The following is a 19,634-nucleotide window of genomic DNA, read 5'->3' as shown; positions in this document are numbered from 1 at the left end:
CGACGAGGTCCTCTATTGTCGGCGGGCCTTAAGGTGTTTGTCCACCAGGATCTTTACCCGCTCCTCCATGTTCTCCTGCAAGCGGGCCATCCGGCGGAGCAGCTGGCGGCGAAATGCCCTACAGTTACATCCAGGGTGGGGGGCAGCAGTGCTGGAAATAGAGGCGCGGCGGCGGGCGGATGCCGGACCACGGCGCCGTGAAAGTGGAGGCCGGGCTTGACTGGGGCCCGGGGCATTGGAGGAGGCTGCAGCTGCAGCCGCCTCCTCCTCCTCCTCCTCCTGAGCCACCAGCCGGCGATAATGCTCGCAGATGGCCTCCAGTTTCCGGCGCCGGGCCCTAGCGGCCAACTCCTTCCTTGATGGCTTAGTGGAAGGAGTATCATCTATATCAAGAAAGAAAAAGAACATGTTGGAGCCAATATTCTTAGCAAAACAGGAACACTAAAATCATTTAACACATAGTGTCACAGTATCACTAGCAAGCACAGTTCATAACATTTGTGATTTGGTGGTGGGGTAAGTATCTCTAATCCTACTTCCTTGGACTCTAACATTTGTGACAGTTTCAGACATTATTTATAAATATAATCGTACTATGTATGTACTCCGGTACACCAGTCGTGCTGTTCTTATCTGAAGTTTAGCCCAATTACATAACCTTGTTGTAGGCGGCATGCCAGGTCCATCAGCTAGCTAACCTTGCACCCAAGAGAAACAGATATGAGCCACATGATGCAGACTCACGTTAGTTTTATTTACTACTACTGTCTGCAGGTGGGGAAGCTCATCTTTTTGTCTGACGCCTTACGGCCGTTGGCACTGGTCATACTCTGTTACATGAGGGCAAATGGCATGCACAATTTCACTTACACCCTGCCATGGGTACTACAAAAAGGCTGATTATTTACGGGTTCCAACGATCATTGCTTATATTCATATTATAGATGCTGCTAGTGCTAATACGATATACGACATCAGGTCGGTAGCGGTCGGTGGTGGGAGTGCTGCCGGTCGGTGACGTGGGAAGGTGCAGGGTGGGGATAGTAAACGATGGATTAAGGACATTCACAGGTAATTAAAGAATACATTAAAAAAAAACATTGCTGCACACAGTAGCACACACTGCATCGCATTCGGCGGTGCAGTGCGCACCTTGAAAATAATTTTATTTATTTTTATGTTGATTACCTGTATTTGGCCGTAATACACAGTTTACTCGCCAGTGCCACCCACCCGTCCCCTCCCCATGTCACCGCCCGCCAACAATCCCACCACCAACTGCTACTGCAGAGGGTACTTTGCTTTCATTGATTGTGTAACCAATATCCATAAACAACAGATAGGCCACCCTTTGCAGGCTGGCTGCCCCAATCGAAAATACATTAATAATAATAGGAAAGGGAGTGGTCCCCAGAGTGGGAGGAAGGGGTTTCCGCTTGATAATATATGACGTGCTTGCAAACTACTGCAAGTGTACTGTATGCTCATAATACTACCTTGACTCCCCTAGGCTTTGCTACTGTCGCGCAGTTTCTTTTACATTTTCGTCAAAGTAAGAATCTCCAGTGACACTTTCCACCTATACTGTCTCTTGGTGATAGTACATCCAGGCATACATCCATTAAAGTAAACGTCTATCCTTTTATATATCTCTTAACAAACCTTAGTTGGTTTCACCAACAAACACCCATGCTTCTGCTCCTTCCTTCCTTGCCTTGGCTTTGAGTTTGAACCAAAAACACCGCTGATTCTTGCTATCTAGTACTACTATCCACCCATACTGTGTCGCCCACCCAGGCAGGCATTCTTTCACCTTCCACCCATCCTTCAACAACCCATGCATCTGATCTTATTACTATCAGCCACCTATGCATGCTTCCAACAACATATCCTTCTCTGCCAGTCAGTCATATTGTTTATCTCGCCCGTCCTTCCACCCTTAGTGCTTTCCCTCTTTGTTCAACACATCCATGAAGGTCATCCGATCTGAGTTTGTCTTCTCCATAAAACATTCACAGCTGATTTTGGAGTCACATAGAAGAGGCCATTGGTTACTCTACTCACGCTGGTAATGCTACGTAAAGGGTGTCTTCTTCAACCGTTGTATAATAAGTTGCACAGTACAGTGAAATAGTGAACACAGTTCCATCTAGCTGTAATGTCAAGAAGTAATGAATATAAATTACCGCCGCCGGCCACTGCTGCTGGATCCCCCCTGGACCCTGTGTCTCCTGCAGGTGCCGCCAGTTCGCCTGCCCCCTCCGGAATGGCCGCATCGCTGGCCCCGACGGCACTGGTGGATGGTAGTGTGCCTAGAAAAAAGCATCACAAATTTTTTAGATGCCTGTAAACCTCCCCCTATTTTAAGTGTTCACTTGGAACATTGAAAAAAAAGTTAATGCGATGCAACATACATCAGCACTAGACAGTAAGTACAGTCAGTAGACAGACACTAGTAGGATATGGTTCCACTTCCTAGGATCATGTAGTCCTACTCTACTCTTTTGAAAGTTAGCCTGAGCCATGAGTAACCCTTTTAGATTCATCATGTCGACTACTACTCTTTTGGTGCATATTATACCTGCCAGCTTATTGACATGTGCAGTAGATGCCTTTAAGGCCGCTTGACTGTTGCGTACAAGTGAAGAGGTCGAAAAAAAACCAACTTATTGACTTTGTTTAGTTTATATTGCTTAGCCATCACACATACATGTTACACTTTTTGGCATGCCTGCAAAATGCTAGCATTCACCAGTATACTATCTAACGGCTAACTCGCAGCGTTTTTCTCATATATCATAGGCGGAAGATTCCCTTCTACAAACCAGAGATTTACAGAGCATATTGGATGCAAGATGATGTAACCAGTATTTCTACGTTCTACGGTGAGGGGTCTTCCAGAATTCAAAAGATCTTGGCTCTTGTTCTTGTTGTCAATCATGCACTTGTAAATGTTTACTGTTTTAATGTTAGGCTTTTTGCTGGCTTATTGACTATGGCTGTAGTAAATTACATTTCATATTAACGATGTACAGAGTTTGATACTTGTTTCAAATAAACCTTTTGAACTTACACATAGACTCTGTGGTATTTGGTGTGGTGGAGTGGACTTACACAAGTGTGTGAGCAAATTGGTGTTTGTTATTATGTTCTGGGTTGTCTCTGTCTCAGTCATCATCAACATTGTGTATCGTCTTCATGGGGGGGTCGGGAGTGGGACCCTAATGTGAGCCACTATAGCTAGTCGGTCAGGGGATCCTGGGTTCTTCGGACAGAGGTGTGATCAGTAAGATCCAACCTCCCATCAGCATCAACATCCTATTTTGTTCTGCATAGTTCTGTATGTGGCTCTGCAGAATCCTAGACAATAGTAGTATCATGTACTATCCGATCAAAAATACTAGTCAAATATCTGGTTGGGCATTTTGTTTGTGGTAATTGTCAAAGCCTCAACATTGAGAAGACTTGAAGAGGACAACCCAAAGGACAGGACCCAGTGGCTAGAGCTATTGGTCAATCAGAGTTTTATTGTTGCAAAGAAAACCTTCTATTAAAGAGTGGGCAACTGTGCAAGCTTCGCTACACACAGAGTAATAATAGTAATAGTAGTAGTAGTATTCGTAGTACAGAGTCATAGCAGAGGGAGTTAGAAGCAACTTAGAGGCAGGGATAAACAGAATTAGTAAACAGATAGTCAAGGTCAAAGAAGTAAACTTTTGTAAAAAAGAGATTCAGAAAGTGGAACCATAATTTAGAGTTTGGGAAAAAAAGATGCAGTAACATAACATTTAGGGAAATATAAATGTCAATCTAACCAATGGAGGACTTACTGGGGCCAGCTGCAGGAGCCTCAGTAGAGGAGCGGTCCTGGGGTTCCCCCGCCGACTCCGACCCCGTCTTCTTGCCCCTGGGTGGTGCTGATGATCATGTAAAATATATTAAAGAAAGAGACCAACATTAAGGAGTGCTGTGAGAAAAATAATAAATCATTTGGAAAAATAAGTCAAAGAACATTTTAGGAAACAACAAGTGCAATAAAATTGACCTATCTAATCAGATGGATCGTCTACTTATTTATGAACACTCCAGTGTTCCATGATCATTCTGATTCCAAATACTAACAAAGCCTAGTAAGTACCACCTGACCTACACCACCTATTCCAGACGGGCCAATTGTTCATTAAGTCTGCACTTCAATTTATTTCAGCCATCAAATGCATAGATGAGATGGAGGACACATGCATAGTTGCATACATTAGTGCATACATACAACAAATTGTGGGTTGGTTGCATAATTCTGATCTAGTTCTGCTACTGACTGACCATGCTAAGCCTACCACTCACTAAACAAAGTACAAAAGGTTCGGAGGACTGGGGTAAGCAGCACTCAGTGACAGAGGATGCGTCACGCAGACCGCATAAAACAATTAGTAACTACTACTAACAAACTAAACCTAGTATCCAATATCCATCCACCACTATTTCACAGTAGGACAATGGAAGGACTAGAGTCTCTCTAGCAAATCGCATTACGGCGCACCTTCGCCCACCGACGGTGCCGCTCCTGGGTAGCGTACCCGGAGCCGGGCCTGCCGCCTGCTGCCAAGGTCAAGGGGAGGAGGCGCTGGATGAAGAAAACAAGAGCCGCCACCTCCTCTTCCCCAAACAGTTGCTGGGCCTGCACCCCTGCAGGACGCATTCTGCCGCAAGGCAGGCGGCGCTTCTCTGCGCCTGCAGGTCCTTTGCCCTTGGGACTTGGTGTGCCCTTGGCCATGGTTCTGGGGTGGGTGGGAGGCGGAAAAGAAAAGTCCGAAGGGGAAAAAAAGTTAGGGGGAAGAAGATAGAAAGAACTTTATAAAAGTAACAAAAACACAGTAAAAGTAGAAATAAAATGCAAAATATAAACTGAGGCAAACAGAGAGATAGATAATAACTAAAAAAAGTCAGGAAAAAGGCTTTAAAGACAAAGGATTGCTAAGATAAAGGAAGGATACAAAAGTAGGCCCAGAAACATGGCATAGAGTGAAAAACAAGATGGCCGCGCCCATTCGCGACCGCGTGGGTAAGTTCGCGCTATATTTCTCGCGAACATGTACTATTCATCGCGAACAAGTAACATGCGCTCCCTAACACGTCAATGCACATCGCGAACACGCTAGCCGCGACCCGGAACAGGAAATAAGGCATGGGCTCTCAATGGCCTTTGAAATAATGTCCAAAACGTTGGAGCCACCAGGCTCTAAAAACGACATGTCCCCCAGTACTGTGGAGTGCACTGGCGCTTTTAAAATGGAATGTGCCCCCAATTGTTGGAGCCATCTGGGGCTCTAGAAGTAAATAATGTACCCTGACAAGCATTGGACCCCCCTGGGCCTTCCTAAAATAATCATGGCCTTTGTTGGAGCCACCCAGGCTCTAACAATAAGCATGCCCCTCACACGTGGCAGGCATGGGCACCACTGGCCGGTGGGGCCCCCACTGGGACCCTTAAACAAAATATGCACATAACGTTGGGGCGGCCCGCAACGGCGGGTCCGCTCAGGGATGTAGCACTGACACTGTGTCTTTACTGGTACTAACAACCTGTGCCACGACATGCCCCTCAAGTAATAGAAGCGGGGGCCCCTCTGGGCCCTGATAAACAATTATGCAGCATCGGTGGAGCGGCCCGCTCTCCTGGCGGGACCGCTCAGACTCCCGGACCAGCCCCTACTCACCGGAGCTTCTTTTGGGGACTCACAGGTCTTCGGGTTGGGTCAGTAGCTGGCGGGGCTCTCTCCGCTCACGAGAGCCCCGCCTCGAATCCGGCCGGCACTTTCCTTTTCACCCGGGTCCCCTCTTGGGACCCGGGACTTGAATGTGGAGCCTGCGAGGCTCCAGGCTTCCTCTCGGCACGTCCCAGCGTGGGGTGGGCTCCCGCCTGGGTCTTCCAGCAGCACTGCTCTTTCGCCCGGGCCCCCTCCTGGGACCTGGGACTCTTTAGCCATACGTGGGGCTCCCTCAACTCACGGTAGCCCCGCGAGGCAGGCACAGTCTTCCGGGACGCTTTCTCCCGGTCGGGGGAAATGACGGCGAGGCCCCGCCCCTGTCCCAGGCAGACGTGCCTGGCTTCCGGTTTTCGATCGGGCCGGCGGCGGTGATCTTTTTCTGGCGGCAATCCTCTTAATTAAAGATCAATAGGTGGGGTGGGCTCCCGCACACAGAATTAATAAAATAAAGAGGCGGCACTGAGGGGTAGGCTCCCTCCGAATTAAAAGTGTAATGCAGGGTGGGCACCCGCTTCGGCTGACATCACGGGGGAATCCCTACGATGGGGATTCCCTCTACACAGACGGCAGCCCAGCGCTGAGGAGCTCCAGCGCTCCTCTGGCTCAAAAAATAAAGCAATATAGCGCTCCCAGGGCGCTAGAAGCTAGAAGAAGCAATGAAGCGCTCACCAGGCGCTACAAGTAAAGTCCTTGAAGTCCATCAGGCATCCAGGGGCTGGGCAGGGCCCATGGAGGCAAGCCTTCCCCTGGGCCCCAGCAGCAAAACGCCCCTGGTAGATTCAAGTCAGAACGAGAACAGGAACTTTTTCACGGGATCACAGCCCCTCTTTTATACACAGAATCCTTTGTCTCCAAAGGTGCAGGGAAGGGGCGAACCAGATGCAACTGGTTCCTGAGCACTTTGTTTTGCTCAGCCCCTCTCCCTATTCTCAGGACAGGCCAGGGACATTAGACGCACCACAGGGCGTGGAGCCAGCGTTGTGTGGGGAAAGCCCAGCCCTATTCAGGTCCCAGTTGTACTCCTCCCTGCCATCAACATGCAGCTCTCTCCATTCACCACCGGGGCAGACCCATCCTGACTCCTGGAGCCAGACACACCAGCCAATCGCAAGCCAGACAGTCACTGCACATTTATTATACAGACAGGCCAGCTTCTAGAAGTGGCACTTCTACAGGTGACACTGTAACGCCGCACACATCATTGTGCAGCATTCACTCTCACGAGTTCGCACATACCAAACTCGACCCTGCACTCCTCTCACATCAGGACGTAACACGGTCACTCAGATCTCCCATGCATTCCTATGGGAGGGCAGGTCAGTCTAACTAAACATACACAGAGCACACGCACTTTCCACTGGGACACAGTGTAAAAGCGCCTAGAGGCCTAAAACCACTAGTACAACACAGGAAAAAGGCTAGGATAAATGCAAAAAGTTCTAGGGGTGAACTTGCCAGAAGGGAAAAGTCCAACAGTCTCTAACAAGGCGATAGTTTTCACCAATACACGGCGGTAAGAAAACTGCTGCTAACTAGCTTTAGCGGTAGTTATCGCCAGTCCTTGTACATATGCCCCCTTATTTTTTCTTTCCAAAATAATATCCTAAACTTGGAGATTGCTTTGACAAACAGAAACAAACTTCCTTCACAACGCTCAGAGACTTTCCCAACTTGTGGGGGCAATTTCTTTGGTTTCAAGTTCAGGACCACGAGCCTTTCTGTAGATGTCTTGAACAAGAAACAAGTACATTGCAATAAAGGTCCTAAATAGGGCGGACGCTCCGATATACTTTGACTGATGGGTCAATATCCACCGACTCATGAGTAAAAAGTATCTATAGGAGATGCCACAAAGGGATTTGCAGGCGGAAACATGACCCTTCCCTAACTCCGAATATGTGATTGGATCCTCTATGTGAGAGATGGAATTGGATATGCGTCATGTTATTTATGGAGTTTGCTTCTGCCAAACACTCAATATGCCCTAGATACAAATATCTTTCGAGTAGTTTTTCACTTTGTGTCAAACTTGGAATACGGCTTCAATGTGATAAAAAGAAGACACAGACTGGGCCCGATTCCAGTGCATAATGTCTAAAAAAGTAAGTGCCAGGGCCCTCGTCAGGGTGCCACTGCAGCTTGCACCACCCACTGCCTGTGCCAGTGCTGCCAATGTTCTTACCTGTGTGTTTGTGTGACAATCCAGGCTCTCTGAGGCCCACAAAACTATAAGAATGGCTTTGGGGCAGGTATTTTAGTTGTTTTATTTGTGTAATGAAGTAATAAATAACTGTTCTTCTGCTCATCTCTACATAACATAAACAGCACCACCATGTGACAGCTGTCATAAGTGCTGGTTTTGACAGTTAAGTGCTGGTGCCGCGCACCGGAAACCACTGGCTCAAATTAAGCACTGCCTGGTTCAGAAAGATAAACTTATACCAAAAGTCTAAGTTTAGACCTGACATATAAGTTTAGACCTAAAGTCTAACTTTATAGTAGTAAAGTTAGACTTTTGGTCTATGTTTAGACCAAAAGTCTAACTTTACCACTTAAAGTTAGACTTTTGGTCTAAGTTAGACCTTAGGTCTTACTTCTAGTAAAGTAAGACTTTTGGTGTAAACGTAGACCAAATGTCAAACTTTACCACTAGTAAAGTTAGACTTTAGGCCTAAACTTAGACTTCAGGTCTAAACTTAAACTTTTGGTTTAAGTTTACCTATGTGACTGGGCCCCAATTATTTTTTTGCAATACCTGTACCACATACGATCAGGTGATGCAACACTGCTCAAGACAGTCTCAGATTGGCTATATTATGGTATGCCTCATTAACAGTTACTAAACTTTAGTAAAAAACTAGTGAAGCTTGCTATGCAGCAGGCATTAATAAAAAAATATTGAAATGGAACACACAACACACATTGAAGTAGCTGTTAAGAAATCTTGTGGCTGAAAATATAGGATGGCAGGCTGCTTTTGAGAAAGAGTGGACAAAGGGGTAACTTCTTCTAATCCACCCCCACCTGTCATTGAATGTTTAGTGTTCAGGAGAAACATACAAGGAATGCTTGGTAGAAACAGCACACTACCAATAACCCAAGTTTAACACATCACAACCCAACTACGCTCCTCATCACATCTTCTCTCCCCATTGGGCTTTACCATATGTGCACACTCCACCTACCCTAGACTGCTACCAATATAGACAACTTCTTATAATTAATATTGCAATCCCTGATGCCTGGAGAACAATTATAAACATGTCACATGTGTAAATTAACATGACACCCGCAATTATATACCTTCTTTAATTTAACAAATAGAGCTACTGCTTTGTAAGACACGCTGTATTTTGAAAGTATGTATAACATATTCCTGGTACCTGCTTAAGCTCTGTCTCTGCCAAATGCAGGGTAAACTGTATCATTTGTAACCCTGGGCATAGTAGGCGTAGTGGGGCTACAAGGAGGTCCACGGAGTCTCAAACAAACTCTGTGGGACTCCGTGGAGCTCCACTACGCCACCCGCCTCCATCCCCCACTTTTACAAGTAAGTAAACGTTAAGTAAAAATACATTTAAAACCACTTACCTACATACTGCAGAGTCCCCGGGCAGAAGTCCTCATCTTCCTCCCCGCATGCGCAGTTTTCACCAGGATTACCCATACAGCGAGGAAGTTGAGGACTGCAGCCCGGGGACATCGCAGTATGTAGTTAAGTGGTTTTAAATGTATTTTTACTTAATGTTTACTTACTTGTAATCATGGGGGTGGAGGCGGGGGCTGGCTAACTCCGCTCTGCATGCGTAGTGTGCAGAGATTTGCCTTCTCCGCAGAACGAGGAGAAGGCAAATCTCTGCACACTCCCCGGGAGGAGCAGAGGTCTCTGCAGGGGGTTAATCATTTGTTCTTTTCCATTGCTGAATTAATAGCAGTGTTTTCTTCAGTGTTACCAATGCTTTCTTTGTCTGGCAGTGTGTGTGTGTGTTTGTGTGTGTGTGTGTTTGCCATAGGCCATCATTTGTCTTTGTTCTCCATGTTCTCCATTTTTTCCATAGCTCCTTGCTTGTTGTTGTTTGACCATGTGGCCAGCGACCATTTTGGGCAGCCAGCCAGTGTGCTTTTGCCATAGGCCTGCATGTGTACTTTGTTGTGACCATGTCTCCTTGCTCGCTGTTGTTTGACTTTAAAAGCAAGGTGTTTGAATGGCTACAACCAAGAGGTCTTGGAACTGAATTTGTTGCCATGGACAATGGCAGTATATAGTTAAGGCCAAGGCAAATTGAAAGTATTTCAGGGTCCTGTGTTTGGCGCATGCATCACACTGACTGTGCAAGTCTTTCAGAAAAAACAAGAGCTAGTTAGCAACTTACTGACCATCTGCAGAAGAATCTGTACTCATTTTAACCATTTTTTTAAAACCCAGAAGCAGGTGAAGATCATTCATCATGCTAATATAGTACTAGTTAAAGACCTCATACAGGAGGTGCTAACACGTTGGAACTCAATCTATTACATGTTGCAACTTCTGTTTGAGCAGTTCAAACCAATCAAAGAGTATTTCATGCAAAGAGGAGGGGATGTAACTAGAAGCATGACCATTGGGATGGACAAATGGAACCTGGTCAAATGCCTGACAGAGATGCTACTTCCTTTTGAGATTTTCACCCGGGAAGTCAGCAAGGAGGATAATATGATGGGCCAAGCTGTCCAGTTGTTTTTGTTTTTGCTAAGGGACCAGTTAAAAAGCTTGTCTGCCAGGTTTGCAGCTGTGGGCGGTGAAAAAGAAGAGACATATACCTTGATTCAGAGCTTAATCCTTTGCTTGACTGAGAATAGAAGGCTGCAAAGAGACACCGGGTCATCCAAAGAATACATCTGTGTCACAATACTGGATGCACGTTACAAGAAAATACTGGCTACTTTGATTCTTTTTTCAGAAAGGGATGTTTCAGAATACAAGACGTGGATTGTTGAGTGAGTCAGAGTTCTGGAAGAAGAACGGCTGGAACATAGAGACCCTCTCAGTGGAAGAAGTTCTTAGGGTGCTGCCTTCAACTTCCCGAGAGGACAGTCCTGTTGTCTCACAGAAGCCAACACCAGAAACAAAAACACTGAAGGTAACAACAACAGGAATACAAGATTCAGCCACAACCTCTGTATTGATTGGTATCAAAAGGTTGGGCATACGTCCAGTGCAAAGGCAAAAGCAAAAGAGGTTGAGTAAGTGGCAGTACCCATGACCATTGTTCCATGTGTATCTGGATGGCCCAATAGAGATCTATGTGTATCAAAACCCATTGGTGTATTGGTATGTGAAGATGTACCAATAACCACAGCTCATCAGGTTGTCAAGCGCGGCGTCTCCGGGGCTCCCTCTTCCTCGCTCACAACTTCTTTTCACAAATGCGCATGCGCGGACACCTGCACATGTGCATTTCTCGCAAGAAATGCGCATGCACCGGCATCTCCGGGGCTCCCTCTTCCTCGTTCACAACTTCTTTTGACAAATGCGCATGCGCGGACACCCGCGCATGCTCATTTCTTGCAAGACATGCGCATGCGCGGGCGTCCTCGCATGCGCATTTGTGAAAAGAAGTTGTGAACGAGGAAGAGGGAGCCCCGAGACGCCGCGCTGCAGGTAAGTCATTCTATTTAATTTTTTTATCATACTTTACATTATTTTAAAAGGAGGGCGCGCGGTGCATAGTGGGGCTACGCGGAGCGCACGAGTGTGCGTAGATTTGGGCACACTACGCGCTGCTCCACGTAGCCCCACTATGCCCACTACGCCCACCCTTCCTGAAATATCACAGGAGGAGGATGATTGTTCCCCAACATCTAGGTGAACCACTGTGTTTGAAGACAAACTCTACTTCTTTGATTGAGTGGGCCATGAGAGATCTTTTAAATTATTGTTCATGGGACTGCTTTGCCACAAAAAAAGGATATAGCTAGTAGAAATTATTATTATAATTTTTGTCTAACTTATGCAGCCCACCATTTTTAGGCACATGTATGGCCGGATTAGAGTATGCAGTGAGGAAGCCTCCCAATTCCCAACAAGGTTATTGAATGCCTGCCTCCCTCCCATGCCTATACTTTTTTCATCCTAGCAGGGTTCCCACAGTAAACATCATTAGATTTACAAAACTGCCACATTACAATGTGTTGCTTGCATCAAAGAGGAGTTACAAATGTGAACCTAACGGACCTACCTATCACTGTGCCTGGACTGGAACAGGTAACTAACTATTGCACCAATGAGTGACATAATATTTAGTGATTGGCAGTGATGATTGATGATTCATGTGGTGGCAGACAGTAAGGGAGGGTTTTCTATTAATTTGTAAACTTGATTTTGCTGATTTGCCATGTTTGAGGCCTGATGGGTGATCATTTTTCCTGAAGGTGATTGGCCCTTTCACACTTAGCGAGATTTGCTTGCAGGTGCCACTCTTTTTGTCAAGTTCTTCAGAGAACAGACAAGTCACGTTAGTTAACAAGCAGAAATCTACACAAAATAATACTCAAATTCTGCTTCTCTTGTTATTCTTTAACAGCAGTGCACTACCAGTCTATTGCACTCAGGTCAGGATGGAGTTGGACTGATTGGTTACTCTGAGTCAGGAGAAGGAGGATGAAAGGACTCAGGGTGGGATTACCTCAACAGCCATAAGAAAGAAGGTATCGATTGAGTCTATCGACTTCAAACCAACATGATGATGATTCCTAGGCCTACTCAGCTCTGTGAACTAGAAAGAAGTGTGGTGATTTGTGAAATGCTGCTGAGTGTGCTGTCTCAAATGTGAAGCCGCTCTTATGTGGTTGTGGTCGGGGCCTGTTTCTTGGAAGACAGACGTGTGTTGTGATGCCACATCATCATCATCACATGATGCACGCACTGAGCAAATTGTTATGAGGACAGTTTTGAGATTGATCAGCCAAGTACATGCAGCTACTTGTCTGTGAGTGGTTGTAAATTGCTCTTACTTCTCAGTTAATCGATCTGCCATGAGTCATAAAATGAATGATTGCAGTAGTCTGTGCTCTTGCTCTTCCTCTGAGTCTTGGTAGTTGGTTCACTCCTCATTAAGATTACCTTTGTTCCTTTTTCTTGACTCTACAATATTGTTTCTATTTTACAATTTACAGGTCTCTTCTTATCCTACATGAAAGGTGAAAAGCTCCATAACACTCCTGTTTACTGTACAGGACCAGATCAGCCAGGCACCCAAGATGAACATTCAAAGAAGAATGCAGATGTACTGCCCAATTTGGTTAAACAGTATCATCTTTCTTTTACCAATCATAATTTATAGAACTGTGTGGGTTCACTAATTACAGAGGGAGCCATACTGCACAAAGTTTAGTCAGGGTTGTACAGTAAACATTAGTAGGGACTTTGACCCCACTCGCTGTGGGACCACAATCCCCATACAACTGTACCTTTGGCACCTTTTTTGACCTCTTAGTAGTACCCCCATCTCATTGCCCCTCAAATGTTCCATCCAGGTAACCCAACTTTGGTAGCGCAACAACCCATTTTTAAGTTTTTGAGTGACCAAACCAACATTCTTCCTTTTTGCCCTCCATTTGCATTGTCTCCATAACCCAGATGCTTCTGTCACTGTTAAATCTCAAGAAACTGGTTGGATGCACATTGTTTGGGTCTGCACTATCCAGGCACTTATCACTCTGCACAGCCCTTTCAGCACACTCAGACTACACTCCAAAAAGGTTCCCTACTCCATAATTTGTGTTTTTCAAACATAGATGACAGAATATTTAGATGTATGAATAACTTGGGTCTCTGAAACTGAAGACTGTTTGCAAAGCATTCACTGAACTGTCTTACTATTTTTCTTAATTTCCTTCTGCTGCAGCTTATTGATGATCTGCTGCTCATCGCTCTGATAAATGACATGTTGTTGTGCTGTGTTTGTCTTTGTCACACCTTTCCCTAAATCCCCTTTCCCATTCATTCTTCAAACCCTTAACCCTCTTCTGGGCTACATGATTTATTGAGGTGTGACTTAATTTACTCCATAAATGGACCCGCACACTTGGTGGGTCAGATTTGGTGAAATCGATACCAACTAACTGAGGGATCTTCTATTACCCAAGCAAGAGCCCACACGCACACATACACGGGATTCTATTAGATATAGAGAACATCATTTGACAACATAATTATTCAGGCATTGTGGCCTTGTGTTGCATAAACGCTTAACCTTGTTGAATGCACTCCTGACTCTCAGTCCACCTCTCCTCCTTACTTAAGGATTTTGTAACTTTAGTTTTAAGTTAAATGCTAGCTCCCAAGTGCTCAGATGAAGTTACTATTGATAGTTTGTGGTATAATATCAAGTATTCTTTTCTTCATTGTGTCATGTTGTTAGTACCTTTGTCTCACTCTTTGTAATGCTATGATAATATATAACCCACTAATCCTTTTCATGAAACCTACAGTTGGAACTCACCCAGGACGGAGTGGGACCTTGCTTGTTGTGATTCCTTTCCTGTTAACACACTAGTCAGGTAAGAGAACTATGGAGTGAAGTGAACTAGTTTAGTTAGTAAGTACCTACCTTCTACTGCAGATAGCATTACTTTGACTTTCCTTGTTTATCTAGGTTGTTGCATCAATATCTGCAATGGCAGCATACCACACCCCCTAATGTTCAATAAGTAATATAGTTACAGACAGTAGTAGAACATGGGTATTACTAACTATAACTAACTAGTATACTATCAATATACACTTTGAAAACTAGATTAAGAACAGTCGGTAGGAAAAGGCAGAAGTGCAATGTAAAAGTAAAATACAAAAAAACATAATGTAGAATAATATTTTTTAATTTAACCTCTCAATAATAGTAAACCCAACATCTCCACCCACAACAGGCCCTCCCCTCTCCCCAAACAAATATCCCCATCCCCAACCAATGTCAAAATCATAAATGTCCCACAAAAAATCCAAAGGAACAGTCCCAGTCCCAACTCCCATCCCAATTCCCACCATCTCTACCCACAAATCCCTCTCACCAAAACAAATATTAAAAAAAGGGGCTGAAGAAGAGGGCACAACAGGTGGGTCAGAAGCTTCTTAAGGAATCCCTTAATGTGTGCCACATGACTTACTAGCCATGCCAGCCTCTGCAGGACGTGGCCCTGGAAAAGGCGGGAGGGAGGAAGCAGTGTTGGTGTGACTGTGACAGGCAGCTTCCAGCTGCACTTGTGTTGTTCTTGCTGAGAGGCAGGAGGTACTGGCAGCTAACTGGAGCACTGGGGTGTGGCAGCAGCCGCCTACCCCCTCCTCCTACAGTACCACAAGCTGCTGAAATGTAACCAGTAGGGCCTCCAGCCTCTTCTGCCACAGCCGGGCTGCTATCTCCTGCCGCATATGTGGGCAATCAGCAGGAGTAGATACATCAAGAAAGAAAAAAACACATTGTAAACAATGCTCTGTAAAAGCACCTGCTTAAAAATGTATAGTGGCATAGTAGCAGTACATTGGTGGTCTGCTAGGGCCATTAAAATGTGATGTGATCAGAGTCACAGCCATTTCTTACTGCTCACACATGCCTCACATAAAAGGCAAAAGGAATTAAGGCAGAATAAGCAGCACACTTGTTTAAAAAACAGTTATTTGTTTTTTCTTTAAAGCGATTTCCTAGTAAGAAACTAAGCAGACATTTTGTGTTGAAAAATCAAAACAAATTGCCTCTCATTAATGAGTTCGGCATTATGTACTATGGAGAACAAGTATTCTTTTTGTGCTAAATTAATGGAGATATGCTAGCTTACACTTCGGTAGTCGTTACTTTGCTTATCTCTGCGGTCTGCAGCTGGGTGGTTGTAATGGACAATTATCTTACTTTAATTCCAGATATGCTAGCTTGCATGTCGGTAGTCAGTACTTTGCTATCCTCTGCAGTCTGCATCTGGGGCAGCTGTAATGTGCAATTATCTTCTTCAATTACCAAAGGGCCCTGCTCTTCTCCAAAATGCCTTTTAATTTTACCCTGACCCCAATGAGGCAGATAAATAATAATGATACTATGTTACATGTGTCACGTATAAAATGTGGATATCCTGTCTGCCATAAGTAGACAATGGGCAAAATGATGCACTGCAGTACAGTCCTTCCATCTTTTTTCATCAACCCATCATATCATTTTTAGTGTTCATTATGAGTTTTTGTTTGTTGAGTTGCAGATAGAAGAGTTAATTAAGAACTCAACCCCCACAGTAGCTGCTAAAGTGGGGGTTCACGATGCCCTTGCAGTGAGTATACAAGTAATTGTCAATAAGCAAGCAACGTGACTTATCACTGCCCGTTCCTGCTGCAGCTAAGACTTGGTGTGTACTTAACATCTTTTGATTTGCAGTGCTCCACAGGTTCTCTTTTCCGTACTGACCTTTATGTAGCCGGCCCGCTGGGTTGTAGGCAAAGATACAAAGTAATGTTCAACCATGTGTTCTGCTAATAAAACTGATTTGATTTAAAAAAAAAGAAGCAATAGGAGACAGAAGAAAGGAAAATCTAAAGACGTAAAAGGAAAAACAAAAAAGTACTAAAAGTCACACAAAAAATGACAAAAAACGTAAAATACTCAAACACAAATAAACAAACTGATACAATAAAGGAAAATAAGGGGTGGATGAGTCAGATAGCGGAATAATTAAGAAGATGGAGTGTCGATTAAACAGCACCATGCATAGACAGCAAACAAAATGGCCATGAGCATGAGAACTGCAGTTTCCAGCGCAAGAACATGAATTGCATTACTGAACATCAAAAACGTAGTGAGAACAGGTGCGTTGAGCAGATCAGCCTGTCAGTGGAATTCCACGGTATCTCACAGAGTTTTTGGGCTGCTCTGTGGAATTCTGTGTAGAAGAACTCTTCAATCAGCACCCATGCCTAGAAAATAGCCTGATCACAGAGTTGTTCATAAACCCCAAAGATCACAATGCAGTATTGTATCACAGCAGTCAACATCCAAAAACACTGTGAAATATTCTCTCATTCGGGCAGTATTTGTGGATAAGAAAAAATGTCCAAGACGCAACAAACTTGATGAACAAGCAGATATGATGACAGGAAAACTGGTAAAGAAGCATACCCTAATATTGTGAACAGGGTAAGAAAGCATGATAAAAACAATAATCTAATGGAAACACATCGGAGAGAATCAATGGACCGCACCACATGTGTTGAAACCTCACTAATTTCAAATCAATAAAAAAAAATATGAATAGACATTGAAGGGTCTTAACACAAACACCAGACACTATAAATAAAAGGTATTTCTTTTACAAGGTACTAAAGCATAAGAGACTTACTGGTGGCTGCCTAGGAGAAATACACAAAGCACAATTGTCCACTACACCCAGTCTTGTGACCCAGGTACAGGCTACAGGCACTAAATAACTATGGCAGGAAAATGATACATTTCTAAAAGTGGCATTTTGGAAGTGTAATTGAAAATCTGTCTTCACCATAAGTTAGGATTTTTCATTATATTTGAGCTTTGTGGATACATCTAAGGTGGGCACACACAATAGGAAGCTTAGGTGTGCTTGGATGGGCCATCACTGAAAGGATGGGAAGTAGGAGCTGGGCACAGTCACATTTTCAATAGAATAAGCTGTGTCCTGGCTCCACACAAAGAGCTGCATATACCCTGTGGTTAGTCTGCAGCAGGACAGGGAAGGCAGGATGTCTCGTACTTCAAAGGGAAACCTCTAGAAGTTGGGTTCCCTTCAATGGAACAACTGAGTGTAAATCCTGGGCTTCAGACACCAACTCTTCAGCACACTTCTGGACCTGTGGATACTCTGCCAGGAAGAAGGACTGCTGTGCGGCTGAAAGACCACCCCTCTGCTGGACTGCTGCCCTGCAGGACTACTGCCTTGCTGGACTGCTGCCTTGCTGCCTTGCTCTGCAGACCTGCTGCCTGCTGCTCTCTTGCCTGGGTGGGAAGGACTGGACATGCATTTCTTGAAACTAGAGTTACTCCAAGTTATAGTTTGCTGGCCTCCTGACTTGAGCCTCATGGACAGAAGGCTCCAACAACTCTGTTCCTGCACCTGGACTCTGTCATCTGTGAGTTTACCCTGCCAAATGAAGCCATCGTAGTCCTATACTCTTGGACGTGGGTCTAGGGTTCTCTGCCAGCCTTTGTGGACCCAGTGGATCTGTGGTTGTCTGGTCGTGATGGACCAAGAGAAAGTCTCATGTTCATGTTGTCCAAGACGAAGTATGGGCCGGATACAGGGTCAAGTTAGGCTTGATGACAATTGTACCTTATGTCCTTGATGCGGGATCCTGCGTCGAGTTGTTTTGTGCTGCATTGTTTGATGAGGAGCCAAAAAGACTGTGATGCGAGGTCTGTGATGAGTTGCACCGTGCTACATTGGATCTGATGAGGAGCCGCGACAGCTGTGAAGTTATCTCACCCTGCTTTAGTTCCGATGAGGAGCTTTGATGGCGGTGATGTAAGGGCTGCATTGGCTTGCTCCGTGCTGTATTGGATCTGAAGAGCAGCTGCGAGGGGTGTGTTGGGTTGCATCATGCTGCGTCAGTTTTGATGGCCAACACAGCTGGGCTGGCAGATTAACTTTATCCCCATTTCCAAGGGTCCAGGATTGGAAAGTCACCACCTGGAGGCTTAGGACTCACACTTACAGAGTCCATGGGCAGGTTTCAAGATGATTGGGGACTTTGCAGTTCATGAGGCTTTGATCAGGAGGCCAGCCAATTAGCCCCTGGAGTCAGTCTTGTGGTCCTGTGTTCAAGGTGCAGGTCCAGTTTTTCTTACTCAGGCAGCACAGCAGCACAGCAGCACAGCAGTCTTTATTGCAGAAGAGCAGTCCTTGTTCTGAGTCTACCATTGGTCTGAGGGTCCCCTTTTTATACCTCATGCTCACTTTGAAGTGGCAGAAGCTTCTGACATTTCCCAGCTGCCTGGAATATTTTGCCTCACTGCCCTGGTCCCAGTCCATCTGAGGGTACAATAGGCTAGTGTGAACCTGTTTGTTCCTTTAAGCACTATTTTTACCAAAACCTTTAAAATTGCATAACAAAGGTTCTACTAATTGGATTGTTGTCATCTTGGCTTCAAATCATTTATTAAAATGTTCTCTATGTTTCTAAATTTGTGTGGAATTTTTCGTGTGTTGTGATTCATTTTATGACTGTTTGTGTCCTGCAGAAATAATTTACATATTGCCTCTCAGTTAAGCCTGACTGTTTTTGCACCAAAAGTTGCCAAAGGGTTAGACAGAGGTTAATTTTCTGACTTCTTGAGGTGCACCCTTACAGGGATTGTGGCTATTACTTGAAAATGGCTCAGACCCACCTCAACCAGCAACCCGATTTCTCACACTACCCTATGCAATAGGAGTAAAAAATTATCTTCAAAATTAGAAGCTGAGCACTGTTGAGAAATTACACATTTCTATAAGCATGTGGGTGATTACCACTTGGTGTGCACCAAGAAGGTGCGTGAGGAAAGCTTGAACCACTTGTGCTTCTACCTGTGGTGTATTGTATACTCTATTTGACTCCCTTTACATTCATTGTTTGGAGAGTGAAGATAGAGATTGCACCACTAAATATCACGTTTTCTCTGCCATCTTTAATTTTAGTCCCAAAATAAACACTATGAGCCTGATTCACAAAGGTAACTAACACTTTTCAGTAAGTTTACTACTTTTTGGTATTCACAAAGTGCACTTTTGCATTTTATTACCCTTTTGTAGTACATCAAGCACTACACATGACCAACCACTGGTAGTACAACACCATCCCATAGAAAATAATGGAGATAGGTTTTGTAGTATTACTGTAGTACT

This window comes from Triturus cristatus, chromosome 8, assembly GCF_964204655.1.
Source record: "Triturus cristatus chromosome 8, aTriCri1.1, whole genome shotgun sequence".
NCBI classification, from domain to species: Eukaryota; Metazoa; Chordata; class Amphibia; order Caudata; family Salamandridae; genus Triturus; species Triturus cristatus.
The sequence above is the reverse complement of the archived record's forward strand: the minus strand, read 5'-3'. Positions refer to the sequence as shown.